Raw genomic sequence first — 25,017 nt, 5'->3', positions numbered from 1 at the left:
ATACAATTAACTTGAAAAAATATTGCTTGGATTGTAGATTTAGAAGAATCATATTGAGCTGACAATAACATGAATGAAAAGGCACATTATCATCAGGAGTACTTTTGAGGAAAAAGGTTCTGTATTGCTAAAGGTAGCTTATCATTGACACTTGTGCATCTCTACCAAAAGCAGGTAGAGTAACTTCTCCCGTAATTGGTTTTGGTTTAATTTTTCAAATTATTGCAATGATTTTCATTGTTTTGCATTGTAGCCAAGTGGTAACTCTGAAAAAGTGTTTCTTAATCCACTTACTGGGAACCAAAACTATACTTTGTGGATAATACAATTTGTTTTAGAATGTATGCAGTTAGTGGCTAAACTTTACCTGTAGACGTATTGATTTAAGTTTTTTGTAGTGGAGTAGTGGAAGAGGTATTCCATCAGTATGAAAAAACAGTTTTTCCAGTATTTCCTCATTACTTGGATAACAAAAGAAGTTGGTCCCCTTTTTGGGACCTCAGTGTAAAGAATATATGTTGCCAATCTCTTCCTTACCACCCCAGAATAAATGGCAGAGAGATCTCAGTGGCAACAGTGATTTCAATGTGTATTTGCTTTTAAAATATCCATGGTACCACGTTTTCCAGTCCTTGTGGTTGTCACAGTTCATTTGCCATAAAAAGATCCGTTTCTTTTTTCTTTAATTAGAGAGCCAATTACCTTATTTCCTGAAATCCAACATGACTTTACATTTAAGACAACCCTCCAGGAATTAGGTTCTTTACATGAAAAAATTAAAAATTGGTTATAGTTTTCCATGTATGGAATTATTGGGGATCATCTTAGATTTGTTGTCCCTCCCTTGCAGTGGGAAAAGCAGCAGCAGGGGTACATATAGGTTGTTCCCTTGTTCCCAGCACCTTCCTCCCCTGCCACTTACCCCATGTAGCAGCTCTCTCTCTGGCCCGGGGCATGGAGCACACAGTGGCTCTGACCATGGCTCGGTGGCAGCATCAGCAGCCCCAGCCCTGGTCCTGAATTAAGGCTGGAGCTGCAGCAGCTCCCCTATTGGTGATATCCCCTGCACAGTTAAGAATATGAAGTTGATAAAATTGTTTAGAATACCATGGGTTTTGCTAAGAACTCTTTTGAGGGAACACACAAGCATTTTTAAGGGAAATTTTTCTAGCAGAATTTAAGGGGGTTTTATACTGTTTTGCCTGAAACATTTAAAAATATCCCTGACTTTGTATACAAGCCAGTAAAACTAGCAGAATTTGAGCTTTCCCATCGTAAACCTTGCAACATTTATAGTATTATGTATAAATAGTCTGTATGAATAAATCTTATTTCATCACTTTTTTTTAATTGGCAATATTGCAGATAGGAAGGTTTTGGTTTACAGCATGTTTATGACAAATTGGCAAGCTTTATGGAGCTGTTGTTTAGAGATATTAATATAGTAAGTTTATTTTATTTTACTAGACTTCCCAGGTTGTTTCCAGAATTTGATCTCTACTTTTAAGCAAACTCTTAAGCATAACAAGATGCTAAACAAGTAGAAAAAAGGAACTAATACAACTCTATGATATCCCTTTCTACAAATTAGGATTTAAAATAAATCGTGTGAATTTAAGATGAAGGGTATGTAAGTTTTTCCTAATGTGGAAATGCCTGTCACTCTTCACTTGCAATGGGTCTTTTTAATTAAATATTGAGACTGTTTAGATATTCATGTTGTTCTAAATTGTGTTGTGTGGCTTGTGTGGCTTTTTGTATGCACAAATAAATTGAATGTGCACTTAAATCAACAAACTTATTCTGGTAGCATGTTAAGCAAGAATTTCATCACATCGGCAGATACTAAAGGTTGATGCATCAAATGACTTCAATTGACCCAGTTAATTAAGGTACTGTTCTTGTAACTGAATAGAAAGTGGTCTCAGAAGACTGCATTTCAGCCCTACTTCCTTGGTAAGGCATCACATTACTTGCCTTTTTCTGTTAAAAGATCACATAGTCTCTGCAAGCCCATAGCAATAGGCCTGTTTTGATATTTCACTCCTTGCTGCCAGGGAGAGCAGTAATCTTCCTAGAACATTATATCATGCTCTTTATTATACTCACTCTAGAAAATATAATTTGTGACTAGATTCTTTCTCTGACAATTTAATGAGTTTTGATTTAGGATCTTGCAGAAAGGATACAGCAGACATCCATGTCATTCTGCTTTGTGATAGCTGTTTGAAAGGAATTTTTAAGAAAACACATCCTCTCCTAGTAAGACAACGGAAGGGTGGTAGTTTTATTCAAGAATATCCTATTTAGAAGCTGGTGTATTAACATAGGACTTCCATCTTGTTTGTTTCTGGTAAAATCAACTGTGTAAAACATTAACAGTCCTTAGAACTCTTTAGTCAGTCCAGTGTAAAGTTGCCTGACTCTTCCAGGGAACCAGAGCAAGAACAAATTTAATCCAATCCTATGCTCTGAAAGTAAATTTAATAGGTTTATTTAATTGCTAATTGCACTTTAGTTTATTAAATTAACAGATTCAGTATAGAAAGAGGAGCTGAAACTATTGCACATTACTCATACTCTGAATTGTAACATTTAATCAGAGAAGGTTTCAGTTTCTAAGACTATTTTGCTGAGAATATGAGTTGAAGGACTGGAATAATAGTCTATTTCGGTCTGGATTTTACAGCAAAATGGACATAATTCCTAAGTGATCTGTGATATGAGCATGTTACCTAAAACATGTACTAGCTCATGTTAAGTTAGTTTTTTAAAATTTATCTGATCTTTGAGGCATACAGGTAGAATACCCTGATTTTTCTGCCATCTAATTGGGCTTTATTTTCTGTAGAATATTTAAATACCAAATCCCTTTTATAGTACTAAATCCTGGGTCAGGTTCCCAGTTTTTGAAGCCATGAAGTACAAGTATCATTCTTTTTTTTTCTTTCATTACTGCCATTCTCATTGCTGCCACCTAAATGGTTTGATTGCTTTTATTGATTATTTTTTCATAGTTTTTCTTGGAAGCAAACAGTTTTTATCCTTCTAAAAATGCTAAGGTAGAGACTCTATTTTCTACATTTGAACAAGGACATGTTTCATAAGCAGTGTAATAAGAAAGCCTCAGCTTAGGAATAGCTACTTCCTTTAGGTCTTAACTTTTTGATTAACAGCCAAGATGCTTCTAAAATATCATATTTAATTGCATACCACATACATGTTTTCCCAAAAAAATCTGCCTTCCAAAATTGAGGGGTGTCTTCTGTTCAGTGGGGAAGCAGTCTGATTAGAGGCTCTGTAAGATAACTGCTGTTTTTCTTTCTCTTCCCTTCAGGAGCCCAGGAGGGAGGGACAGATATAAGGGTGGGGAGGTGGAGTGCAGCAGTGTAGTCATACCCCACTTTGATTCCTGCTCCACCAAAAGTTTAAAAGCAGCTCCTCTTCTGCAGCAGGAGCAATGCAGAGAGAGTTAATTGACTTTATGCCTCATTACAATCTACCTGATTTCTGCTAATTGCTCTTTACTTCACAGGAGTTTATGACCATATCTCCTTATTTTGTTGTCTCTTAGCTAGTCCTGGCCCCTCTCCTATTTCACTACCCTTGAGACTGTGTTTTTAGGCTTTTCCAAAATACTAGGTCTGCCCATGAAGTCCAGTCCTCATCAGCAGCTACATTTCAGCTTTTTTTGGAGTAACCAAGAGCTGCTGACAATTCAGCTGTGCAGAGGTTAAAATTAACTTTGGCCTGAGGAGGAAAGGGAGGGTGAAGGAGCTAAAACTTCAGTCACATACAGCCATTCAGTTTTTCCTGGGAGAGTTGTTCAAGATTTTTCTCTTCTGAGAGAAGCCACAGCACAGACCTGCAGCATCCCTGGTCACTTTGTTTCCTCAATTTTTCTCCAGGTGCATTATCTTGTACTTTTTGACACTGAAGTTCATCTGCCGTTTTGTCCAGTCAGTTAGCTTGATGAGATCTTCTTCTAGCTCTTCTCCATCAGCCTGGGACTTCACTACCTGGAATAATTTGGTCTCGTTTACGAACTTGGAAATTTCACTGTGTGCACCCCTATTTCCAGGTCATTGATGAAAATATTGAATGCAATAGGACCCAGCATAGATCCCTGTGGGACCCACCTTCTGAACATCCTCCATTCAGAAAAGTGACCATTTAGTCCTTCCTATCTTTTGATCAGTTCTCAATCCACAAAAGAACCTTCCCTCCAATTCTGTGACAATGTCTTTTTTTTCAAAAGCCTTTGGCGAGGAACCTTGTTGAATGCTTTTTGAAAGCTTAAATATATTTATGGCAACTGTATTCCCCTTGTGTATCTGCTTATTAACATCCTTGAACTCCAGCAGGTTTTGTGAAATGGGATTTCCCTTCACAAAAACTATGTTGACTCTTCTCCAGCAGATTGTATTTGTCCATGTGACTGCTGGTTTTTTAATTCTTTTTAATAGTTTCCATCGATTTGCCAGGGATGGAAGTGAGACTGACAGACTTGTAGTTCCCAGGATTACCTGTGGGGCTCTCTTTTAAGGTGGGTGTTACGTTGGCAACTTGCCATCCTCTGGCACAGAAGCCTTTATATGAGAGAGTGCAGAACATCCTTGCCTCATAAATTGTTTGAGATTTATAGCACCTTGCTGTAGAGCAGTGGTGGGGAAATTAGTTTGGATGGTGGACCACTTAATGAATTTTGGTGAGCTGTTTAGGACTGCATACACTAAATCTTTCTGAAAATACCATCTTAACATATTATAGATTTTTAAAAAACCCACAAATTGTACCCAAGATCAAACATCTACTATAACATATTTTAATTCTAATATGAGATATTTTTGTTTTTGTCCTGACTTGTGTATTTTTGTGTAGTGTATATAGAGGTGATTTTATAATAGCTCAAAATAGTCTTACTTTTGTATATTGTGTGTGGCAAGAGGATTGGGGAAGAGCTGGCTATGTGCTAAGTCCTGGGAGCCAGCTGGGGGTAGGGGAAGGCATGGGCAGGGGTTGTGTGCAGCAGAGCTCACCCTGGCAGTATGGTACAGGTGTGGTCTCTCCCTTGTCCAGCCCACGGCTGCCCCCATGACACTCCACATGGGGCCAAGCCCTGCCGGCTCCCATCCGAGGCAGCTTGTGCCATGTTTCTGCCTGCACCTGCTGACAGCCATTGTGCAGAGCTTCCCTGCACAGTTGTTTCTGCTGTTGCTGCAGCCACCCAGGCATTGCTCACCTCCCTCATCCTGCCGCAGCTCCTCCTCCTCCTGCTGCACCTCTGTGTCGCTCCCCTGCCCCATGCCAGGTTGGGTATGTGGCATGCATCCCTGGGGCTGTTGTCCCATCCACTGTTTGTTCGTCATTCCCCATTTTCCTTAAGCATGTTTTACTTAGTCCATATCACTAGTGTTGGAACAGAGCCTCTTTCCAAATCTAATAAATACTTATGATCTGTAAGAGTTTGCCTTATCTGCATCATTACTGACAGCTTTACCTTCTCCTTTTTGAGAAGTTTTTCACATACATTCTTATACACGAGTGTGCGCAGTCACTAAGCGTTTTGACCTGAGACTTCTTTTTTTTTCTTTTTTCTTTTTTTAACTTAGTAGGTCCAATAAGGGTTGCTTTGCCTCCCTGCCTGGTTTGAGTTGGAACAGTATATCAGCTGGCATTCATAGACTGCATCAGTTTTCTCTTTCTTTCATTATTCCTCACTCCCTCCCCCTGCCATTTTTTGATGTTTCTTATCCTGCTGATTTCAAAGGGGCTCAGACTCATTGCCACCCTCTCCCACCATATTCTTTCTTTTTGTAGTACTTCCATTTTGCAACTCAATGGGCACATCTACATGTGTTGTTAGTGTGCAGTAATAAACTCTGTGTATTGTGTCAAAGTTTGCAGTTCCCAGGCACTGTCTTTTACATATGAGCCCAGGACCGCAGCACGTTGACCCAGGTCAGAGCAGCCATGCCTGGCAGAGGGTCTGGGGGTGGGTCGGCCTGTCGACTTGGGGCTGCTCTGATTCTGCTCCACGTGCTGCAGAGAGGCTGGCTAGGGCATGAGGGTGTGGGGCTAGCTGGCAGGCAGCCTCTGCACTGAAACTCCCTTTTGCCCCAGCCAGCCACATCAGTGTCTACATGTGCAGAGTTTAAAAAAAAAAAAAAAAAAACAACTCTGCTGAAGGAAACTAATTAACTCCACAGCAGGAGTAGTACTTGTATTTACTTGTATTAGGCTGCGGAGTTAATTTGTTTCCTGCAGCCTAATAGTGCCATGTGTGTAGAAAGGAGATGTTTCCTGTAAAGCTAGTCTATTCTGCAGTAAATGTCTTGTCTTGTGTAGACGCACCCAATGTGGATTCTCTTTCTCTCCTATTCTCTCTCTCTCTCTCTCTCTCTCCCTTCTATTCTCTATTCATTCTATAATCTGGTAGCATGCCACCAACTCCTAAGCCATCCTTACAGTGCCTTCTCCTAAATCAATTGATTTTTTTTTTTTGGTAGCTCTTTTCACAGGAGACTGATTCATGTCTTTTGACCTGCATACAAAGCATTAGTGTTGTCTCAGATTGCTGCATATGCTCAACAAGTGACATTTGTAAGTTATTCAGGTCCCGGGGAAGGAAGGGGCTTGTGATAAAGCTGGCTAAATAAAGTTAATTTACTTCCTGGGTAGGCACTGGCTGAGAATGAAGAAAAAGTTCCTGCCAAGTCTGTGCATTCTTGACCTGGTAGAAGATCAGTCCAGTGCCTGAAGGTGGGGTATCCTTTTAGCCATGGCCACTGTCTCACTGGTGACAGGTGCCACCCAAGCCAACTGAATGTATTGGTGGCCTGTAAGTTCATGCCGTGTAGTCATCCCACAAGATGACCCTTCACATAAATGTACTTGTGCTGAGGGGATCAGACAGGCTTGCAGAACTTTTGTCTTCCATTTGGGCTGTCATGATCAGAGAATGCTAAACAAGGCTATATCTATGTATTACATCAGTAAGAAAGGAAGCACCAGTTTGTCCCATTCAGTGAGGAAGCTGTCTGACTGGCATTGATGCCATTGTATCTGCCTTACAGTTCCCTGGCCCTCTCAATGAGACAGCAGTCCTATAAATCTACCATGAGTGGAAGATCAAAGACTCCATCGTCTGGTGACTGTTCCAGTGTGGGTCTTTCCAGAAAGATTTAATTGTGATGGAGAGGAATGCAGCAATAAAGTCTGCATATCTTGCCAAACTTTGCTGTTACAAGGTGCTCTCCTGCTTGAGAGGAGGCTTTACTTTGGGTTCTGATGCTTTTCTGATCCTGTAATGGAAGCTATATGCTTTCCTTTGCATCCCGTTAATTATTTGGTTCAAGAATGTACAACAGCAGTGCCTAGTTCATCCTGATAGCACTAGCCTGCCCCAGACAGCCCTGGTTTCAGGACTTCCTGCAATTTATTGATGAGAAATTGCATTTCCCTTCCTCTGTTCCTGGACCTGCTCTCTCAAAACAGTGGACCTGGCTCTGCATCCGGATCTGCACTCTGTCCATCTGACTTCATGGACATCTGATGGTCCTCTCAGCTAGAGTCATTCTGTCCTATTTGCATTAGTAATGTCCAAATGCTTATGACAAAGGGTTCATGAGGAGTATATACCTAATAAAGTGGCCTGGATGCTCCTTGTTGCCCCTGAATGTGGTATCCCCTTGGTACTGTCACTGATAGCAAATATTTTTTTGTCTCAAACACTGTCACTGGCAACAGCCTTCACCTATTCTCCAATCTGGTCCCCAAAAACTCCCAGTTGATGGCTGGCTAATTTTCTTATTTTCTGTTTGCTGAAGTTTCTGAGAGGACTGACAAACCTCCTCCCATGTATCAAGGAGGTTGTTCCTCAGTGGGATCTGAATCTGGTTCTTACTGCACTAATGTGCCCACCATTTGAGCTGATGGTATCCTGTTCATTCCATAATATGTCTGTGACATGTCTTTCCCAGTGATGGTTGCTTTTGTCAGGTGAGTTGGTGAGGTCTAAGCCCTAATGGCAGATCCACTTGTGTATAGTTGTCTGTCTCTGTGATGCTCAGCCAGGGTGCCAGAAGAACCTTTTAACCATGATGTGGGGCTGCACAACACTAGCACTGTTAGGTGTGCTAACACCTACGCATGACTCACAAGATAAACCCAGGGGTTTCAAATAGGAATACAGTGTCAAACACACTTTGATCTGTTCTAGTCTTCCTGAGATCTTTGCAACAGAAGAATTGCTCTATTATTTTTCTGTAGTCAAAAAAGGGTGAAAGCTAAGAGCTGTCATTTTCCGAGGGGTGCCTTGAGTCTAAAAAGATGAAGACCCACCAGTTTACCTGGACAAGATGATTCTCTGTTTCCACCCCAGATTGCTGTCAAAGTTATGTGTCAGTCAGCAAATTTCATTACTGGATTGTACCCTAAAGGTGCATAATTTTATTACTGAATGCTTGCGGGCAGATGTACATGGATACCAACTTGAAGGAGAAAGGGAGGTTGCCAAGTGATAGCTGGAGGTTGAACCCTGCCATCCTTCCTCTCTCCTTCAAAGTCTGCCTCTTTGAAACTTCAGTTTCTCATTTTTTTGCAACTTCTATCCGTCTCTCCCACAAAAAAAAATCCCTCACCATGATTACATTCTTAGTTGGCATGATATGCAAGGGGCTTAGATAATTGATTAGCTGCAGAGACAGGTCAACTTGGAGAGACATTAGCCCTTCTCAGTTCTTCAACAGCATTTGGTATGTCAGGTTGGACCAGGATATTTGTGAACTCCAGAGGACAGAAGCCAAAAATACTGTATCTTGACCAATAAGATTATTCTGCTAGTTTCTTAGGATACACTTGTTCCTAGCTTTCTTTTTACGAATAGGTTGTTTTTGGTTTACGTGGCAATTTCTTGATTTAATTTTTCACTGTAAGTTTATAAAGAGCCATTCAGATGTTGGTAGCCTTTTATCTGAAATCAAGAAATCCAGTCATTTTTGTTGTTCATTTCAGCTTCCTGCTCGTATACATATTCATTTTTAAGTGACAAAGCCTTGTATTTAGAAACAAATGGGATTTTGGACTTGACTCTGTGAATGGTGACACATTGTTCCAAATTATGCATGTCTGAACTCGATTGCAGTCATTTATACTTCAAACCTAGGAAAAATGTACCTGCTCTCCCTTTTAGGTGTTTAGCTATCCAGGTGTCAGCCTCTTCATTGTGGTTACATTGTTCCTAGACTTGTATAACATCAACAAATAGAATTGAACCCCTATTAAACACAAGGTAAAGTGTGGGGGACCCTCAGTTTAAAAAAAAAAAAAAAGGAAAAAAATAATTTTCTTCCTTTTATTATGTTTATTGTGTAAAGTGAATATTTCTAGTTATACTATTGTCTTAATTTCTGTGGTTTTCCTGATTAAGGTGTAGTGTGTAAACACAACAGGATTGCCTATAGAACACCACAACATTTTTGATGTAGTCTGTTAACACTTTTTACACACAGTATTTTTGTTGAGCATAAATTGCAAAGTGCAACATGGAGATTAAGATATGACTGTATACATCTATATGTAGAAATGGATGCATGGAAAAAGGAGTAATTTAGGACTGCAAAAATTGTGGACATGAATTGTAAATGCTTAAGGGGTCAGATGGGATATGCTTAACAATGAAGCTTTTGAATAAACTACAAGGGACTCACCATACCAAATCAAACCATCAGGCAGTCATGTGAAATATTTGCCTCCAGCAATTGTCAGCATTGGATGCAAGCATTGAATGCGAAATAATTTTTTGCGACAACTAATTCCATAGAATGGAGAAATCTTGCAAAGTCAGGATTTTCAAGGGAATTAGGCACCAAACTGCCAAAGAGATTTTGTATCCCTCATTCTTGGGGTATAAACGCACATAACAAACTGCAGTAGCACTAAGGGTATTTAATACAGCTGTTATTTCTGCATGATTTGCAGCAATACGAGTACGTAGCAAAAGTCTATAATTTTACCCTGCTTCATTCAGGGTCACATTTACAGTGATTTAGCTAATTTATATCACTTAAGGATCATGCAGACATAATGGACTGTAACAGCTGCTGCATACTTCTAAGTAGCAGCTTCCCTCCTCTTTTAGGTGTGTTTGTCCATTTTTTGGGGGGGCACTCTTGCCCAAAATCCTAGTCCAAAGCTATTGATTTCAGAAATAGCCTTGTGAATGTGAGGTAAATCATGTATGCATAACTGCTTAGATAAAAGAACAAAGGTAGTTGGAATAAACTATTACAGTAGGAAAGAGCTTGCCTGTGTATGTGTTATAATAATTACAAAATTAAAATTGTAAATGCCGTGAAGGGAGAAGAATTGCCTATGGGTTGTCCAAGGTGATATTTCTTGGTTGCTCTTTCCAGAGAAATGTGACATTCTGTGCGGAACACCCCTCAAGTTCCAGATTCTAGGAAATTTGTCACATTTGAATGCTTCCCAATGTATGCTTATTTTAGCCAAATTAAGGTCATGTTTTGAATCCTAGTTCTCAAAGATGTTGAAGTTTCTTGCTCTATCAATTTGTTTGAATTTTTGTTTGTTTGTTTGTTTTGTTGTCTTCTAAATTTATTTTAAAGAAATGTTGCTTCCTGATCCCACTTTAGCTTGCTTGGTTAGCACACGGTGCTAATGACACCAGGGTTGCAGGTTTAATTTCCCAGTTAAACTAGGTGATCTCTTGAGGTCCCTTCTAGCCTTACTTCTATGATAACTTGGTAGTTCTTTTTTGCAATAGGTTTGTGTGTAGGTACCACTTGATTACTAGTTGTTTTGCATGTATATTATGTAGGTGTTAGTCCTGGCTCTAATTTGTTGTTTTTTTTCACATCATGTTTTTATTTCATGGTGATTGGTGGAATTTACAAAAAAAAAGTTAAGCCTTAAATAAGTTAGAAATACAGTGTATTCTAAACCGTGGTGATTATTGCACAAGTGACCTATGTGTTGTATGTTTAATTTGTCAACTTAAGTCGGTGTTAGGTGGCTTGCAGCTTTATCAGTTAGAACAGTGCTATAAGCTTTCCTGGAATAAGACGTCATCTACTTGAAAAGAATTAGTATGAAATGATAGCTGCTAACAAATAGGTTGCCTTAAGCTCATAGTGGAGAGTGGTAAGGTTTGAAATGATCCTTTGTTCCTTGATTCAACAATCTTTGGGGCTGTCCCCTTGAGAGAGCTCTTCAAGTGAGCCTTTTTCTTACTGTAAACAATTTGTTGTTGTTGTTGTTGTTTTGGCAGAGGAACACAGTTCTTTGTCATATCTGGGAACTTTTGGGAACCTTGAATATAAGGACTAATACTTTTAACTGAATGCTGCTGTGTATGTACTGAGCACTCTGGGCCCTGATCTAGCAAAGCACTTCAGTGCATCTGTAATTTGAGCACCTTAATAGTGATACTGAAGTAGTAAATGTATGTATAAATACATGCATATTTTCGACCTTTTTTCCTAGCATCTTACAGTATCATGGCTTATAAGCACTTTTTATATCCTGTCCTTTGCTGAATAGGAAACTACCGTGGCAGCAGCAGGACTGCTGCCACAAAGACCTCCCCCAGATACTCTCTTCATGCATATGGACTTCCATTTCTTTATTATTTAACAATTTATATTGAAGGCATCTCTGGAGCCCAACTGGGATATGGCCTATTGGATTAGATTCTACATAAATGTAGGCAGAAGGTAGCACCTTTTAGAGCAATGATTCTCAGCTCGGGTGCTGGGGAACCCTTGGGTACTATGAGATGCTTTGAAAGGTGTTGCAGGAAGCATGTAAAGATAAACAGATAAGGGGGAGCTCAAGTTCTCCCTGGGCTGGTGCCCCACTCCCACTGCCTGATCCCTCTGCAAGAAGGTAAACACTAATAAATTTGTTTTTGAAATGGGGTTTCATGGAGTTCCCAAAAGTTATGGAGGGGTGACTTGAGCTTAAAAAGGCTGAGAACCACTGCCTTGGAGACTAGCTACATTAGAGAGACAGCAAATGAAGTAGGTTGTTTCCTGTGGAAGCTCACTTCTTCCTAAACCAGCTAGTTTCTAAGGCCCTTGACACAGTCATTCAATGGCATGATGAGATCTAATCCCCAGTCCAGCAACTGCTCTTCCTGCTGTACCACACATACAGGTACTCCTCACTTAATGTTGTCCTGGTTAACATTGTTTTATTAATATGTCACTGATCTATTAGAGCACATACTTGTGTAAAGCCGTGCAATGTTCAGTTATAATGTTGTTTGACCACCGCCTGCTAGTAGGTAACTATTGTGACATAATTGGATTCGCTTAACATAGTTTTGCTTAAAGTCACATTTTTCAAGAACAGTAGCTGTACAGAGCAGGAAGTGTTTTTGGAGGTTTTTTTGTTTTGTTTGAACTGTGAATCAGATCCTAATCACACCACCACTACTTGCTAGTGCAGGGAGAGCCCAAGGATTATGGCTATGGGAAGTTGGGCTGGGCCTGTCAGTCTGCTGATTGTCAGCTTCAGCCAGGACTGCACTGGGGACTTGAACTGGCCCTGATGTAGTTTGGGGCCAGGAATGACAAACAGATGTTTGTGAGGGTTGGTCCATGGCTGGGGCCAACATTGGGGCTGGTTTTGAGTTTTTCCAGTGCAGTCCCAGGGCTGGAGCTGTGTGGCTCTCTCAGGGCTGTTTGGGCAAATGATAAGCTGGTTTGTCAAAACCCTGCACCCCACAGTTCTGGCTGGGCTGCCAGGTGCAGGGGATTGGCAGGAAAAGCTAAAGGACTTCTGCTGAGGTCTTAAACCTCATACTGGCAGATCTGGTGGGACTGCCAGGCACAAGGTGTGGGCACTGGCAGAGGAAGCCCTTTGCCTCCCCTCCTGCCTCCAGCTTCAGGCCAGGTCTGTTTCAGATGCTGGTGTGGTCTGAGTCCCAGGACTGACAAACAGCTGATTGTCAGCCCTACTCGCATGTTAAATTTAAGGTGCCATGCAAACCAACCATAAGTGTGATCTACATTACATGTGGAACATTTTGTTTTTTAATGGCTTGTTTCCCATTTTATGGTGCTTTAAATTTGGTGCTTGTATAGCACCTTTCCCATTTTTGAAATGTCATGATTAACACTTCAGTCATGGTATGAAGGTAATGTGTAAAGGGGGGCTGCCCATCCCTGCCTTCTGTCTGATTTCAAATTAATAAACACAGTTAACCACCTCTCTGCTAGATTTCTTTTTCATTTACTATATCTGTGCCTAGAGAGAGTTTCTCCATATTTTTCATTTTGGTCTTTGCAAACTCTCACATAAGATCCATGCAGGAGTGGCCTTTTCAAGCATAGTATTAGTTAAAACTAGAGAAATCCATTACACCTCAGCAATATATGGGTTTAAAACTTAGGGGGTAATGGGTGCAATAGGGTAGCAAGATACTACCTAGTCTCCAGTAAACGAGTCTCTTTTTTTAAAGATGCTGAGCAGCAGGGCTGTGTTAGTGGCTGACGATGATGCCTTTGGGAATATTAGTCTCCAGATCTTTTCCAATAAGTGTCATAGGGCTGAGTTAAGTCATAGTCATAGCCTTGAGATTTTTTTTTTTACTTTCTAATGATGCTAATTTATGTGATTTTAAAAATTAATACTTGAAGAAAAGATGTTATTGATGGCAGATTTGTTTCCCTTAGAATTATTTTAGTAATTTACAAGTATTGACCCAGCAAATTTTCACTAAAAACATTTATTGCTGGATGTTTGCTTTATAAATAAGATTCTTTCTGATATAATTCTTCACACCAAATTTCTTTACCAGCTGTGAGCTTTGTGAAGGCTTAAATCTACAAAATGCTTCAAGCTGTACCCATCATCAAATACATCACACTTTCAGTCAACTCAAACTTGTTTAATTTGCTTTCCCAACTTCTCCTCTTTTTCCTTCTACTGTGCTGCCATGTTTCCTTTTAAGGTTTGACTTTTTCATGTTTTTCCTGTTAATCTTCTGCCAAAATTTGGGCTGAATATGCCTGACGTTTCTGGCAAAAACCATTACATATTCAGTAAAGTGGAGTATATTGGTTCTACCCAAAACAAAAAAAAAAAAACAACTGGCCCAGTATGTTGCAGTCTTTAGACTCCTTTCAACCTTATCATACAGTTGATCAAGCAATTTTGAAAATAGCTTGTTTCAAAATATTTCCACAACATACTAGGTAGGGAAAGACTAGAGTTAAAACAAAATAGACCACTTTGCTTTTGAAATCACTTGGTGAACTTGAAGCAGCTTCAGAAACCCATCATTTAAACAAGCAGGTTCAATCAGTTTGCAAGTCATGGGGGGAAAAAAGCAGCATGTGATCTAGAAGGGGGCATATTATAATTATAAACTTCATTGGAGGACTTGGTGGAATATCACTTTTTTTAAATGTAAATGCTGTCCAAGTTTGATATTCCTTGATCATTTTTTCCATATAACTTATATTTTCAGGTGGTCAGATGATTTCAGTCTTGATATTGCAACATTTAGGTGGCCATATCCAACTGCAGGTTGTGATAGGCATACTTACTGTATCAAGTGTTTGACCTTTGTGTCACAGAGTACCCTCTACTCTGTGGGTTAGTTTGTTTAGGACCATGGCAGCCTTTTCTGGTCTTTGAGAACAGCCTCCAAAGACAACCCAGGCATGGCTTCTAAAGCAGGGGTGGGCAATTATTTTTGGGCGGAGGGCTGCTTACTGAGTTTTGGCAAACCATTGAGGGCTGTGTGACAAGCAGCCAGGGTCAGGTGAACATTAATTTTCTAACTTTTTTTAGGGGCCCCGTGGGCCGGATAAAATGGCCTGGTGGGCCACACCCAGCCCATGGACTGCATTTTGCCCACGCTGGTTCTAGAGCAGGGGAGAGCCTGGACTCCCTCCTGCTCTGAGGATGCTGGCCTTTTGGTCCTTCACTCTTCCTGTTTCCCCATGGCCCTGACTCAAGGAGCTAGCATCCAGTATTGCCCCCGACACAGGGGCTTCACTGCCTATTGGGAGGACCAAGAGCAACTTGAGGCCCTAGGCAGCATAGCAGAGAATCTCTTCATTAAGTGGATTTATTGGAGTTAAAGGGCACTCTGCTACAGTTTCTTCAAAGGGGTTAAGCAGTCTCTCTGTCCCTTGTCCAGCCAGCTCAGAGCTGAGCACTTCCAAAGGTCCTTAGCTGTTTCTTTCCCAGTCTTTCCATCTCTGCAAAGCACCTCCATTTTTCTCAGTCCCCACAGGTCTTCTGGCCAGGAGATGACAGGCTGCCTCCCTCCCACCTCTCCCATTGTCATGTTTATCTCCTCTGGACCCCTCTTGGATTGATACAGCAGGAAAACGAACTTTGCTAAAGGTCCATCTCATCTCATCCTGCATGTAGCTGGGTTGGGTACTGCATGGGGTGATTAAGGTAAACCGAGTCACAAATATTACAATAACATGAACACAGTTAAGATGGAAGTATCACAGTAAAACCTGTAGTCCACCACAACTTGACTTTTCTTGATAGTCATTTTAAAAGCTACTCTGATAGGAAGTTGCCTTTTATGCATCTTAAAGATAGAATGGTGTCCACTAACATTGCTGGGGAGTAGTGAGTGAGGTGGGTGGAATGATACCTTGCCCTGGGAATCTTTGCCATATCGGGTACACTCTTATACCCAATAGCATATTTGCAGGTGTGTGGGAGTGAGCAGAGAACCAGGGTCAGTTCCCAGGGAGCCTACATCATGGGGGTGCTGCAGCTTAAGCTACATTGCTATAGCAGTAGCAATAGCAGCTGCCTTCAGTGTGTTAAGCCAGCCGTCACTCCCTCCCTAGACTCCAATGGTTGGCATACTCCCCCCCTCTTCTGCCCTGCCGTGGGTACTGGAGGAGCGTTGTTATGCCTTTTACTGTGTCTTAGCATAACATGACTCCTGGCAAAAGAACTGTAGCCTCTTCTATGACAGCTTTTGAGTCTATAGTGTTATTGTAAAGTCTTCTTACAGTAAGTTTCATACCATTGATTTAAGTCAATTTTTGGATTCATGTTTCACAACACTCAAAATAATTCCCACCTTAAGTGTGAGCCTGTGGTGAGCCAAACTACTTGGTAACAACTACTGAGAACAGTCGGAAATCAGATATCCTTGTTATCATGTTCATTATCTACACTTAAGTATACTCTGTCCTTTCCAACAGTTCTGGCAATTACGACCTCCTTTATAGTATCACAGTGTGTTTTGTGTGTGTGTGTGGTTTTTTTTTTGTTTTTATTTTTTAAGGTGTTTCTCTTTTCTTTTTCAACAAAGAATCGCAGAATTTGAATTGCAGCGAAGGGCATCTTCTGAAAAGTCAGTGCCATAGACCCACCTGATTAATTTGCCTACTTTTAAAATGCAATATTCTGGTAACTTTGATAAGATCAGAGAAATCTCCATATGCAAACTAGGTCCCCTGTCTGATCCTCTTGAGAGGAGCTGCAAATTCATCTGTTCCAGCTGTTGCTGTTGTGTTGTGGTGAAGTTTCAGTATTTTAAAATGTCTCCACAATGACGATATCTTAAGACAGTTCTCAGTTACAGATGTGTACAAGCCATGAGGAACAACAGGCAAAACGTACCTGAAATTTCCTTCTAAAGCAATGACTTTCCCTTTAAATCAAGTTTCAGTCTTTATGTTGTGCAGGAATCACGCAGGGCAAGTGCACAAAGTTTGTTCTTAGTAGGTGGTGTTAGTATGTCAGGTGAAAATTGGGCAGCGATCAGCTTTATGTGAAGTTTCGCAATGAATTAAAGCTCAGCACTACCTGCTAGCTTGCTTTAAGAATTCCAGGTGATGTGCACACATGTACTGTATTGCATAATGTTTTTCTGTGGCCACTTTTTTATTCACTTGTGGTTTTCAAACTTCTTTACAATTTTTGATCTTTGTGCAAATCTATACTTTCTTTATAACAGGGGTAGGCAACATTTTTTGGCTGGAGTGCTGAAAAAACCACAATTTCTACCTTGGAAGGTGCCAGAGTGCCGACATGCCGGAGTCTGGAGCAGCTGTTTGCAGCCTCCTGGCTGTAGCCGGCCCAGGGAGCCCGGTCTGCTTGCAGCCTCCCAGCCATCTGCTGGGAGCAGCCTGGGCTCTGTGGCTAGCAGCAGCTGCTTAGAGCTTGGGCTAGCGGTGATCTGCCAAGCAAAATGGCGTTCTGTGCCATTCTTGGCATGCGTGCTGGGGGTTGCTGACCCCTGCTCTATAAGCTTTAAAATGATATAATATGTGGGGGTATGGTAAACTCAGATACCTTTTAAAATGTTCTTAGTTCATGCACTCTGTAGTGTATTTGTGTATAGATGGGAATGGCAGCATAGAGCTTTGTTTGTTTGTTTGTTTGAAATTTGAATCAGCATATAAGCAGGTGATGGGAGTGCCAGTGCCCTGTGGTTCTTATCCCCAACCCTGAACGAGAGAGAGGGGGAGAGAGAGAGAGAGGACTGCAACTAGCTTGGAAGTAGTACTGCTGTTCTCACTAGTTCTATGCAACTACTAGCGCTTAGAGGGAGAAATAAGTTAAAATTCCATCAAAGAGTAATAAGGAAATCATATCCCCACAACCTTGTGTCTTTGCATATTGAAAATCTGTGTCTAATTGTGAATAGTTTGTGAAATTATTTTATGAACCATATAAGTATTGTTTTAATAGAAAATTATGGGCCCAATCCAGTGAGGAACTTGAAGATGTGGCTAACTTCAGGTATATGCAAATAGTCCCATTGAAGTCAATGGACTGGTTATGGATTTAGGCAATAACTGTCGGCTACTGTTCACTTTATCTCCTCAGTGCACAATGTGCATTTTACATCCTTCTATATAATTCAGATAGAAGCCTTACATTACTGAGTTTTACCCATTTGCACAGACTAACATGGATTCATAACTCTGAAACATTCCTAAAGTTTGGAAATTTAGATTTTTTTCTGTCAAAGCAACTGCTATCAAAAATCACTTATGGTATGTGTACATTGTCACAGTATAAAGTGTTTATTGCTTTCTTAATTTCTATCGCACCAGTTGACATGGTAATAAGATGCTTTGGTTACAGAAGTGTAAAGAGGAGAATTATTTACAGCAAGGGCCAGCAACTTTTAGATCGAGCCCATGGTCATAGGTCTTTGTATTTGGCAGTAGGGGCTTCAGTTGTGGGGTCTTCTCCAATGCCACCATGGGGAGAAACTGGGCTGTGGACACTTTGCCTGGGTCACTGTGGGGGAGAAGTGCTGGCAGGTAGGTGAGTCCTAGCATCTGCTTACCTGTCTGTGTCTGACCTGAGATGCATCACTCTTCATGATTTTAATTTTACAGTTGCTCTTATGGCTAACATTACATGCAAATACTTTTCCATGTGACCTTGATTCAGCTGCATCACTTGATCAGTGAACGTACAGAAAACAGAACCAACTGTCTTGTGGGTGTCTATGACTTAAGTGTGAAAGATGATAATTTGGAAAGCTCCAGAATGTAATCCTTCTTAACCATTGGATCTCCTAGCTATTTCCAACAGTTTCAGAGTTGAACAATATTATTTCTAAGGGAAGTATTGAAGGGCATGTGAAAGACTAGTCTGATGATATGTGGAACTAATCGCATGAAGCAATCAACAGCTGTAAATATTAATGAAGAATTTGAAAGAAACAAAACTTGATAAAAGTATATAGCTAGCTTTTGAAAGAACCAGGGCAGCATTCTATTTTCCTTTTGTGCACTGAAATGGCAGGTTTTTTACTTGCATAAATGGCTTTTTTGGTACTTGTACACAGATAGCAATTCTACCCTTCTGTTATGTTGATGTGCAAGCATGCTTGTATAGCCTGAGTATACATAGTAGGTTGTGTATGTGGCTAAATATGTGTGCCATTTATAGATGCTTAAATCATGAAAATATAGTCAGCCAGAAACTAATGGGGTGGGGGTAAGCTGGGTTCTAACCCTCTTTACTGACAACTGAAGTTTTTTACTCATATGCCAGTTATCAAACAACACCCATATGTTTCATGTGATGTAAATAACCCTTCTGCCAGGCCCTGGGTGACAGTAATAAGACTTGAGCTCAGATTTAGGGTTTTAATACACACCATACCAAAACATTTTGTCTGTCAGTAAAATGTTTGGAAATTGTCAGTAAAAAATAAAAATAAATAAATTTCTGAGTTGACAACCCTGCTTGACTTGACCATTTTTAAAAAAACTGTGCTGTCCCTCCCCTTCTCTCTGCCCTGATTCCTAGAGGTCCCCTGTTCAACTCCACATCCTGATTCCACCCACCCCTGAATACACCCTGCTTTGAGCTACCCCTTTCCTCCTAGGCCCACCAGACTCACTGCCCCCATTCTAGCACAGACCCCCACCCACTGCCTCTCTTCCCTCCTGGCCACACAGCTGAGTCCCAACCGTGCCAAACTTTCAGTGTCCTGCCTGGGGCCTTATGGCCCTGCCTACCTGTGAAGCAAGCAGTGTTGTGGGCAGGCATTGGGAGGTAGAAGTAGTAGCACATTGCTTTGGGATATGTAGGGTTGGGAAGGGGGCTATGGAGGCTCTGATGGGCCTCAGAACCTTGAGGGAGTGGTCCCTGCAGGTTGCTGAACTGTGCTTCTGCTCAGACACCAGAACGCCCTTTCTGCTCTATTGTCAGTCCTTCAAGATCCATCCCTTGTTCAGGTGACAGATCTTCAGTCAAGTCCATTATTCCTTAGTGGGTTTGTTATTTAACACACCTCATGGAAAGGCATTCTAAGGGATTTTAATCTTGTTTTTTGTTTTATTTTTAAAAAACAAATGAACAAAACCCCTAGAGCATACATACATTTACACATAGTTGGCAACCCTGAATGGGTGGGAGTGCTTTAGAAATGCCTGTCTAATGTCTGACTTATTGTGTAGTAGTTGGTGCTGGACTAGAAAGTCAGACATAGGCGGGTTTAAATTCCTTTTGAGTGAGTGGAACCTAGCACATGGGTCTCCTGTATCCTGCATGAGTGCTGTGACCTTAGCTGTTGGGGCTTAACATGAGGCTTTATACATTCTTCCTTCCCAGATTGATGTTCAGTTATATGCCAAGCTAGTGTACACAGGGTTATGCATTCAGTCAAGGCCAAAACTGTGGGTATTGTAAGTAGAAAACTGCTGTTTAGGTACACAAATTACAGATTACTACCTACATTTGTAAAAATATTATATGATTGATTTTATATTATCATATATACTGTGAACTATAGATGCCTTCGTCTGATTTTTATCTTCAGGATGTTTATGAAAACCTCTATTCCACAACAGATATGCCTGACTTCTAAATCTTGGTTTCCTCCCCACCATTTTGAAACTATTGAGAATGAAGTATAACTAGTTAGATGTGTAAGTTAGTCATAGAAAATTATGTGGATGACTGGAAATATGTTGTTTAATGATTATTAATCACCTTTTCATCTCTTAGTCATGGGTTGGCAACCTTTTGCTGCTGTTTGTGTCCCAAAACCCTGCTGCAGGTCTCAAATCTCTGCCCCCTGATGTGCTCTAACTATCCGTCTTGCCAGTGATTCAAGTAACCACTGGTGATGGAAAGGGTTAAATTTGGTAGCACCAAAGGAACAAGAACAAGGAGGGCAGAGAGGATCTAATCTTTTCACTCTTTTTTGCTCCGTCTTGTGGCCTGTGGGTGTCTAACTCTTGCCTTAAGTCGGGGGTCACCAACCAGGCGATTCTGGTCGACTGGTTGATCGTGGAGTCTCTGACAGTCGATCTCAGTCAGGGACTGTCAGAGGCTCCGGGATCAGGAATGGAGGGATGCACATGTGGAGCAGCCAGGATGCAGTCCAGGAGTGGCAGGATGCATGTGGCTGGGCTGAGCTGCGCTCCCTGCCACTGGGGCTGGGCCAGTGATTCCCCTCCATGCCCTGCAGTGAGGGAGGGGCTGGGGCAGAGGCCAGGGGTGAATGGGGCCCCAGCCAGGTTGGGGGAGGGTCAGGGCCCGGGCCGCTTGTCCAGGGGTGTGGTGGGGCTCATGTACTGCACACATTCTGGCGGAGGCCAGGGGGCCACCTGCCCTCCTGATTTGTGTGCAGGGCAGAAGCGGCTACTGCTGCATGCTGGGCTTTATGCCCTGAGCCCCATGCACAGATTGGGCCTTCGTCGGGGTGAGTGCAGTGGTGGGAGCCCCCCAGTGCACCTGGACGAGCCTCCTGGACTTTAACCAGTTAAAGGAAGACCTGGCAGTATTAGTTAACCTGGCAGCTCAGTTAACCTGGCAGTTAGGAAGGCCAGCCCCACCCTGTCATGCATCCACAGATGCATCTCGAGCAGGTCCAAAGAGGTGATCCTCCCCCTCTATGCGACACTGGTCAGGCTGCAGATGGAGTATTGCGTCCAGTTCTGGGTGCCGCACTTCAAGAGGGATGTTGACAGCATGAAGAGGGTCCAGAGGAGGGCCTCTCGTATGATCAGGGGACACCAGGGCAGGCCCTATGAGGAGAGGCTACGGGACCTGACCCTGTTCAGCCTCCAAAAGAGAAGGCTGAGGGGGGATCTTGTGGCCTGTTAGAAACTAGTCAGGGGGGATCAGCAGGCATCGGGGGAGTCCCTGTTCCCCCGAGCACTGCCAGGAGTGACCAGGAATAACGGTCACAAGCTGGCAGAGGGTAGGTTTAGGTTAGATATCAGGAGGCCTACTTCACGGTCAGGGCGGCTAGGGTCTGGAACCAACTTGCAAGAGAAGTGGTGCAGGTAGGAACCCTGGGGGTGTTTAAGAGGAGGTTAGATGAACATCTTGCCGGGGTCATTTGACCCCAGTATTCTTTTCTGCCATGGCAGGGGGTCAGACTAGATGATTTGCTCAGGTCCCTTCCGACTCTAGAAACTATGAAACCCTCCCCGCCATAATGGGAGCTATGTGGGCCTAGGAGGGAGAGTGTATGTAGAAGAGTTTTTGATAGACTGAGATGGCTGCTTCTCTGGAAGAAAAGGAGCTATGGGTTCCAACCTGCTTCCTATGGGGAAAAACTTTCTTAGTGCTGTTTATGTAACTATATTAAATACAAGATGCACGTTGCCAGCTTCAAGGGCTGCTGGAGCGCAGGGCCTGGTCAATACTTATATTGTGGCATCATGATTAAAGCATTGGGCAGGAAAGCAGAAAACAGAGGCTCAAACCACCTCTGGTTAAGACAACTATTTGGGCTGGAGGGCCACTTAAGCAGTTTTGGTGAGCTGTTGAGGGGTGGGGGGTGATGACTCAGCTTTGCACCCCATTCCCCCCATGCCCCCCCAGCAAAGCTGTTTATAGCGCCTGGTGTGGGGAGATGTGATTTGGTCCTATCTGGCTCTGGATCCATCTGCCCCACGGCCCCAGGCACCAGATGGAGTGGGCGAGTGGGGTCTTCATGGAGACCAACCCAGGATGCATGCAGGGTGCGCTCATTCAGGTGGATGGGAGGAGACTACAGGTGGGTAGGGAGTGGCATCTGGGAGTGGGACAGATGACTGGGGCTGGGGTTGAGATTGCAAGGCGGTGACAGCATGGGCCATGATTGATTCCACTCCAGGTCCCTGCAATGGGTCCTGGTACCATAGTTCTGTGGACAGTGGCCCCTACCTATTGCCTGTTGTGGGTATGTATGGGGAGCGAATTGTGGGTCTGCCCCTGGGCCCTAGCCCCACAGTGTTACCACCCTGTGATCCTGGCCCCGCCCTTCCTCACCTGTCCCCTGAATGCTGCTACCTGCCCATTGGTGGCCCCATCATATCCTGGCTGCATGTGCATCCTGTCCATGGGGGTCCAGGCTGGGCTTTCTGTAGACCTGTGCCTGCCTGCTGTGTCCAGTGCCCACAGTGGTGGGCACAGGGCTGATGGATCGGGGTACCCGGGCTGTGGGCCTTGGTTCAGTGGCGTCAGCAGAGAGAATGGCAGTCGCAGGTAGAAGGAACGCCTGTCCCACTGCCAAACCACCCAGCCCCACAGACTACAGCTGCCAACCTTCCATGAGAACCATGCAAAGGGAAAAGGTGGGCTGAGCTCCATGCCAGGCAGCACCTCTACACCCAGGAGTGGCAGGACTGGCTGCATTTGCCATAGCCTGGGCTGCCCCCCACAGCTGGGCTGGTTGGGACTGAGGAGCATCGTGGGCCAGGTAGAATCTTTTTGCAGGCGGCAGACTAGATCTGGCCCGCGGGCTGTATTTTGTCCACCACTAGGCTTAAGGGGTGCTTGAAATGGTCTGGTATTCCCTTGGCAAGTTCCCTAAACACTGTGCTTTTGGGCTAAAAAGTAGGAGAGTGGTCCTTCTCTATTTTCTGGCTGGTACATGTGTAAAGCCATTCTATTTTGCCACAGGGTGAAATTGCATTAAAAATTGTGACCAGGTGCTAAAAATAAGTTACGTGGCTGCATATTGCCATTTAGGCACATAAAGGGAAATAGGATTTAGCCCTTTGTGTTTAAGGTAACTGCAGTATTTATTTCTGGCAGCCTTGTAAAGTAATTTGCTCTTCATCAGCCTGCAAATTTAGAGGTATCTTGGTCCAGAACAGTCTAGTGCTTGAGTCCTTTGCATTGTCTCTGAGCACATAATATACCTATAATGCTACCAATTTACAAGTGGACTTAGGGTTTTTCTGTACCATAATTCTCAACCTCTTTAAACTCAAGGCAATCCTCCATAACTTCTATGAATTGAGCAGTGCCCCATTTAAAAAACAACTGCATTTATTACCTCCTTGCAGAGAGGATAGGCAGTGTGAGCAGGGGAGTAGCCAGGTAGGGAGAGCCTGAATCTATCCTTAACTGCTTTTCTCCTCTCACTTGAAGCTTGTTCCTACCCTTATCTACTGATCTCCTCACACTTCCTGAAGCATCATTTAAAGGATTGCAACGTATTCTGAGTTTCCACGGTACCCTAGTTGGGAAACTGGTTTATACTGTAGTCACTTCAGTAATTATGTTTTGTGTAGACTTGCCCAACCATGATTTAAACTAGCTAGTTTGAGTACTGATAGGATTGTAGCTGCGGCCACGTGGATCTCTGTGCTGGTTAAATGCTGAGACGCATACCCAAAAGGAGTCAAAACTTGTGGAAGAGGTGATCTCTTTTATTAGATCAACTAGATATTTGCAAACAAATTGTTTTATTTATTTGCAAGCTTTTGGGCACGCTCACCCTTCACCCAAAAGCTTTAAAATAAATAAAATAATTTGTTTGCAGCCATCTAGTTGGTATAATAAAAGATGTCACCTTTCACAAATTTTGATTCCTTTTGTCTCTAGACCAGGACAGACAGATGAACATTTTTAATCGGGTTTTACAGCTTGTGCTGAGCTCTGTGCCTCTGTGAATACAATGTTACTGGTACCAGTGCTAGCTCACTTAAAGCTAGTTTGGGTGTGTCTCTATAGACATACTCTTATTTACACTACAGTAGGTTTGCTTACACTGTTACATTATGATCCACTTTTGTCACTGGAAAACGTTCTCTCCTTCCAGGCTTTATGATCAATGTTTTGACAGAGATATAGGGCAGAACATTTTCCAAAATGGAAAATTTTTCAGTGCTTTATTTTTCCATGGGAAATTTTTCCATTTATAAAAATTCATTGTTTCATAAAATTTATTAGTAACAATGAATGCATGCCTATAAATATTAGGCAAGCTTGGCAGTTTCAAAGTTGTAATTAATGTTTTTTAGGTGATTATCCCTAAAAAGTGTGTGAGAGAGTACATATATGTTTTATTGATTCATCAACAGGAAGGTAAATATACTCATATAATAATCCAAACCAAAAATCAAGTTGTGAATTCACTTAATTGGCTGTGCAGGTGAAATCAAAACCAAAGCTGAAATTTTTATTTCATCTCAGACTGCAAGTGAAAGCAAAACCAAAACTAAAACTGATGAATAGTTGTTTCTGTTCCAGTTCAGCAAACACACAGAGCAGTGTTTCATTTTGTTTCTTGAGTTGGGGAAGTTG

General features: G+C 42.2%; 1 long non-coding RNA gene across 1 annotated transcript; it reads left to right on the top strand.

Annotated features, from left to right (window-relative positions):
• The first annotated feature begins 13,041 nt into the window (after positions 1-13,041).
• On the top strand, positions 13,042-24,666 carry LOC109319138. Its single transcript, XR_002103377.1, has 3 exons — positions 13,042-13,053; positions 22,022-22,027; positions 24,570-24,666. It is a non-coding gene; the product is annotated as an uncharacterized LOC109319138 (long non-coding RNA).
• The last annotated feature ends 351 nt before the right edge of the window (positions 24,667-25,017 follow it).

The sequence above is a fragment of the Crocodylus porosus genome, unplaced genomic scaffold (genome assembly GCF_001723895.1).
Source record: "Crocodylus porosus isolate Cpor-Errol unplaced genomic scaffold, CroPor_comp1, whole genome shotgun sequence".
NCBI classification, from domain to species: domain Eukaryota; kingdom Metazoa; phylum Chordata; order Crocodylia; family Crocodylidae; genus Crocodylus; species Crocodylus porosus.
This window is presented reverse-complemented; position numbering and strand designations above follow the sequence as displayed.